Source organism: Gracilinanus agilis, chromosome X, assembly GCF_016433145.1.
Source record: "Gracilinanus agilis isolate LMUSP501 chromosome X, AgileGrace, whole genome shotgun sequence".
Lineage (NCBI taxonomy): Eukaryota > Metazoa > Chordata > Mammalia > Didelphimorphia > Didelphidae > Gracilinanus > Gracilinanus agilis.
This window is the reverse complement of record NC_058136.1, coordinates 6,308,196-6,314,296: the sequence shown is the minus strand read 5'-3', so window position 1 is coordinate 6,314,296 and position 6,101 is coordinate 6,308,196.

Below are 6,101 nucleotides of genomic sequence, written 5' to 3'. Positions count from 1 at the left end.
CCCCCGTGCCTCCAGCATTAGCTTAGGTAGAAGGGTGAGGCACTGGGGAGAGCAGCAACAAGATCTCTAAAGCTGCCTCACTACCACGGAGGTTCCAGCACCCTGCCACCTCCATTTCTACTCTCCTGACCCTGTGGAGCATCCCAGGGCCTTCTAGGGGCAAAATCCCAGCAGGAGGTCCTGGATACAGCCTGTGCTCTCCACCCAAGCTTTTTTTTTATCCTCAGGCCGTTGAATTTTTCTTTGCCCTCTCAGGCTGGCTCCCTGCCAAGCTTCTTCCCAGTAAAGCCCCTGGGGATCCAGGTGCTCCTGAGAGTTAGTGCTCTAGTCCCCACCTGGAAGCATGTGGCTACTGGCTTTTTATCCCTAGATAAAGGCGTTGGGTGGATTGAGAGGGAAGGAGCTCTTCCCAATCTCTTGGAATTAAAACTCAAATGGTGTCCTGAGGGATGGCTTTGCCTACAAGGAAGGGGTTTTTTTTGGGGGGTGGGGGTGGGGGAATTGGCTTTGCCTTGTATAAAAAGCCTTTGCCTTTTCTTGTTTTTTTTCTTTCCCAAACCTTCCTCACCACTTTTTGGCCTAAGGTAAAGCCTTTTCCCCAACCTCCATTCAAATGTTAGCAAACTAGGGTGTTTCTGTTCCCACTCTATTTTTCTTTCCTAATCCTTAGGCCATCACACCCTCTAGCACTGGGAGACCCTACCCCCTGGCCAGTGCATACTAGTGTAGCGCCATCTATAGGCAAGAAGTAAAACTACAGGCAATTTTTAAAGTATTAAATAAAATTAAATATAATTGAGTAAATCAAACTGAATTGAATCAAATGGAATAAATTAAATAAAAGAATTATTAATAAATTAAAATTAATAATATTAAATTAAACCAAATTAATAAAATTTAATAAACCCAAATTAAGTCAAACTAATTCAATGCAATGTTAATTAATTGAATATATTAATTCAGTGATTCATTATTTCAAACATAATATTTTTTCAAATAATAATAATTATAATTACAAATATATATTTATTATTGCACTATTGCCTTGCACTAATTACAATACTATTGCCTTATATTGATTTCTTATTTAATCCTAATCTAGTTTGGTTGCTTTCTACAATAAAATTAAAGGAAGTTGTTTCTCAAATTTTTTTACTAGGGTAGTTTTGGGGATTCTTTAAATGTTTGAATTCCCCAGCAGCAATCATTAAAATAGCTCCTTACTGAGCACTGGTAGTAATAGAATTGTACCATAGTTACTGAACTCCTCAACAATAGCAGCTAGAGCAGAAGCCTCACTTAGATAGGGAAAAAAGGCCCAGGAATTTTCATAAACAGATTAGGGAAGAAAGGCTAGAAATTTTTCTTCTAAATTCAGGATCAAAAGACTAGACACTATGGGAAATAAACAGAATAAAACCAGAAGGGAGGATCAGTGGAATGGACTTCGGGTAAATGACATCAACAAGACAGTGTATGATAAACCCAAAGATCCCAGCTTTAGGGATAAAAATCCACTATTTGACAAAAACTGCTGGGAAAATTGGAAAACAGTATGGGATAGATAGGTTTAGATCAACATCTCACACCCTACACCAAGATAAATTCAGAATGGGTGAATGACGAATATAAAGAAGGAAACTAAAAGTAAATTAGGTGAACACAGAATAGTATACCTGTCAGATCTTTGGGAAAGGAAAGATTTCAAGACCAAGCAAGAGTTAGAAAAAATTACAAAATGTAAAATAAATAATTTTGATTACACTAAATTAAAAGGGTTTTGTAAAACAAAACTAATATAACCAAAATTAGAAGGGAAGCAACAAATTGGGAAAAAAATCTTTATAACAAAATCCTCTGCCATTGGGATTTTAATAATTGTGTCTGATTTCAGAAGAAGGGATAACAAAAGAGCCACTGCACAATGCATAGAAGCACAAGGTCAAAAAGACCAACAATTTCTGTGGGACTGATGAGGATCTGCACCAAGACAGAGGACTTGTTTGGAAGTTCGAGGAAGCGGCTATTTAACAAATTCAGATGTTGGACTTCCCCATACCAGGTCCTATAAATATCTCCATTTGGTTTTCATTTTGGCTCCCCATTCCCTAAGATTAAAGGAAAAATCAGACTAGGGAATCATACTTCCCTTTTCCCTCAGACTCCTGTCCCCTTCTCTATTATAGTATGGCAGGTTTTGTCCTGGCTGCTGATGGGTAAGTGCAATATTGCTGCAATTGTCCTGCAGGCTTATAGGACATGTCACTTTAATAGGGCCTTGCTGGTGATTCAAGGACCTGTTATGGTTTTATTCCTTTTCACTCATAATTTTATACACATAAGATTTTTATATACATTTTTATCCAGATTTAATTTTTTCTCTTCTGTTTGGTTTTTGGTTTTCTTTTGAGAATGGATTCATATGTCTCATAACTCAGCCATGTATCCCAGGGTGATTCTAGTGTTGGTCAACACCCTCCTCAGGGGGGGATTGTATAATTATCCTAAAATCCAAGGTTTAAGATCTTTTAAAGCAATTTTAGGAAAAGAAAAACATCAACACCTGAATCAGGAAAGTAGATCTTTTGGAGAAGGTGCCATAAGGATGCCCACAGAAACCACACACTACATCAAAAGATCCAGAGTGAACTTTGAGGTATAATGAACTGAATTGAAGAGGGTTGAATATATCATTTATTCTGAATGTAAATTCTTATGTCAAAGGGGAGTGCCCCAATTGGCTTTTTTGTCAATGTATCTATCAATCATTTTTTGTTTTCTTTCTCCTTTTTTTCTTTCCCCCTTACCTCCAAATTGCTGTAATTCTTGCTATGTAAAGTGTAATGTTTTATACACCTCTAGTAAGAGAATCTTTAGATATATAAGCTGGTTATTTGAAATGATTCACTGGGGAGAGTAGGCATGTTAATCTCCCAAAGACTCCAAGTGAGGAGATTTTAACATGCTTGTTTCCCAATAGAATCACAGAGAGGATTGTCTAAAGTGAGTTTTTCCTTTTTCCCATGTCACTCACATGGCATCATCTGGAGGCCAAATACCAGTGGGTGAGTTCAGATAAATGGGCCACTGGAAATTAAGAACCAATGAGATAAGAAACAATGCACAGGCACTGCCCCCTGGGCAGCCCGGGGAAATAAATAAGCTATGATTGGTTCCTGAGATGTGGCATGTGAGAGTTAGTGGGTGGAGGGAAAAAGCTTATAAGTTGTATGGGGAAATTGCACAGACAGGGTTTTGAAGGTTGGAGCGAGGAAACTGACAACAAAGGCAGTTGGAAGGAAGAGGGGAGAGAGAGAGGAGAGTGACAGTTGGCTCTCTCTGAAGGACTCTCCTGGACCTCGGTCTCTTGGCCTCTTGGGATAGAAACTATCTCTATTCCTGGGATTTTCCCAACTGTTTCTCTTCCTGGATTCCTGTGGATCATAACATCAACTAAAAGGATTTGAAGGGGCTACTTGAGCTGTAATGCCTTTTTGGGGGGGCATTAGCCCAAGAAGACAAGCCAAACCAGCTCTGAAGGTCAAAAATCTTTTTCCTCTCACTGTCTACTTGCTAAAGACTTTAAACTTATAAAAGCTAGCATAGGTATAGTACAGATTAGAAGAAAGGAAACCTCCATAAGCCTGCGAGCCCTGGGCTCAGCTCAAACTCTGGCAGAGACTGAAAACCCAATCTGTACTTAAGGTTGAGGGAAAACCTTAACTTCCCTCTATCCTAATCCCTTCTCTTAAAGACTTGTTAATAAACCAACTTTAGTTAAAATAAACGAAGTCAGATAAACGTTTGTAAGGGTAAAGGGAGCCAGAAGAGAGAATGTACTAGCTCCCTGCAGAGTCAGTTAGGAGGCTCTGAGGGTTAGCCACTCAACGCTCCTGGCTAACCTCAGAAATATATTACCAGGGTTTCCCTTACTGATTTACCCTTGTAAGAGAGTTTTCTTACAGTTGAGAGCAGGAGGAAGTTAGAGTCTTGGCGGGCACATGGAGAAGCAGAGAGGACCCTTGCTGGGTTGTAGTTAAAGGTCCATAATGGTGGCTGCAGATTAGAAAGGTTAACTACCTCTCTACCTCTCTCCTACTTTTTCTTCTCTTTACTACTACTACTACTTTTGATTTAATAAAGTTATTAAGCTATAACTAGCCTCATAATTTTAAATATTACACAGGGCAGGGTATAGCAAAAACTCAAGTATTTCTCTTATTCTGAATGTTGGGTCTCTCTCTCTTAATGCACCCTCACACCTTGTTATTGTTTTTGTGCCATGTCATATTGTTGATTCATTTTTAGCTGACACAGATTCCATTTCTCCACCTTGTACTTAAGGACAGGATGAGAGGCACTGCCAAATGCTTTGCTGAAATCTAGGCATTCTAGGTCTATCACATTTCCCTGATCTATGTGTTATTTGGAATTTTTGGGGTTCCATTGAGAGGTATTTGGGGCTCATTTGAGTTTTAAATATTTAGATATATGACAAACTTCCTGTGAACATTTAGGGGACTTGGAAACTACATTTCCCATGATCCAACGGGTTTCTGGTCTTACGTGATGATGTGAGCAAATGTAAAGTGTAGCTTAAATAGAGAGGACTTGATTGGGACATCCTCTTTGGTGCATGGGAGCCAGGTGGGAGAAGGTATAGAGGGGAACTTGAATTAGATCTTAGCAGGTGCGTGGTCATCTTTATATTTTTCTAACATGGCCTTAATTAAAATATTAATCCTTTTTATAATATCCATCTATATCATTTTTAATCACAACATCTATTAAATGTAAAAAAGTAAATAAAATTATTCCAGAATCACCTCTTTTTCAGGGTTTTAATTGATGCCTTTTAAAAAATAACATTTATATACCAATTAAACAAATCTAGGCAACAAAATGATGATTCCATCTGACAGCATATATACCATTCAGTGCTGAAACTCTCACCTCTTTACCAAGAAAGAATGAATGAATATGTACTAACCAAATCAAGGGTTCTTAACCTTTTTGTGTATCCTGAACCCCTTAGGTAATCTGATGAATATAAGAAACAATAGTCTTACCAAGAACTCAGTGAGAACCACAGTGAAACAGGAATACAATTTATTAAAGCATTCTTGCAAGAGCAGGTGTCCAACAAGTAGGTACATCAGTAGCTAGGTGAAGCAAGCTTTTTGTTCCCTATACTTGGCTGTGAGGTCCCTCCCTCCTTTCCCTATTAGCTGGGTACTTAGAGGTGTACAACTTCCTAACACACATATATTTCCACTTGTTATGTCCTTCCCTTTGTCATATGTCATCTGTGCATTAAAATGAGCTAACTCTGCCTTAGGGATGTATAAGTTAATATGCATGAGCTACTTAAGCATGTGTTTCATGTCTCAGTTCAGCTAATATGTCATATCAAGATTATCTTCAAGTCATATCTCAACTCAGCTAGTGAGTCATATTGAAGTTATCTCAAATCAGCTAATAGGTCATATCAAGGTTACCTCCAAATGCCAAACACAAATTCCCAAACCTTGCCTCCTTGTTCTTATCTCATTACCTTCGTGTTCTTATGAAAAAGTCACATAATCTATTTCTCACAATGAAACCTAGGGACTCCTCATAATCATGATCTTAAGAATCATGACATTAAGAAACAATCCAAAAAAGCTGAAAGAATAAAATAAAATAGAAGTAAATGTAAAATATCTCAATGGAAAAACAACTAACCTAGAAAATAGATCAAGAAGAGATAATATAAAAATTATTGGAAGAAAAAAAAGAATTATTGGACCACCTGGAAGCTATGATCAAAGAAAGAGCCTAAATATCATCTTTCAAGAAACTTATCCAAAAAAAAAACTGCCCTGATATCCTAGAACCAGAGGGTAAGTAGAAATTGAAAGAATTCACTGATCACCTCCTGAAAGAGATCCCAAAAGGATTACTCCCTGGAATATTATAGTCAAATTCCTATACTCCTAGATCAAGATTGCAAGCATCCATGAGACAATAATTAAAGTATCATTGAGCCATAGTCAAGATAACACAAGATTTAGAAGCTTCAACATTAAAAGATTAGAGAGCTTGAAATATGATATTCCAGA